The sequence below is a fragment of the Bos mutus genome, chromosome 3 (genome assembly GCF_027580195.1).
Source record: "Bos mutus isolate GX-2022 chromosome 3, NWIPB_WYAK_1.1, whole genome shotgun sequence".
Taxonomy (NCBI): domain Eukaryota; kingdom Metazoa; phylum Chordata; class Mammalia; order Artiodactyla; family Bovidae; genus Bos; species Bos mutus.
The window spans coordinates 11,129,660-11,130,003 of record NC_091619.1 but is presented as its reverse complement, the minus strand read 5'-3'; positions in this window follow the sequence as shown (position 1 = coordinate 11,130,003).

The window sequence follows — 344 nt, the reverse complement described above, 5'->3', positions numbered from 1 at the left end:
TCCATACATGACCACTGGAAAAACCGTAGCCTGGACTAGACAGACCTTTGTTGACAAAGTAATGTCTCTGCTTTTTAATATGCTATCTAGGTTGGTCATAACTTTCCTTCCAAGGAGTAAGCATCTTTTAATTTCATGGCTGCAATCACCATCTGCAATGATTTTGGAGCACCCAAAAATAGAGTCTGATACTGTTTCCACTGTTTCCCCACCTATTTCCCATGAAGTGATGGGACGAGATGCCATGATCTTAGTTCTCTGAATGTTGAGCTTTAAGCCAACTTTTTCACTCTCCACTTTCACTTTCATCAAGAAGTTTTTTAGTTCCTTTTCACTTTCTGCCA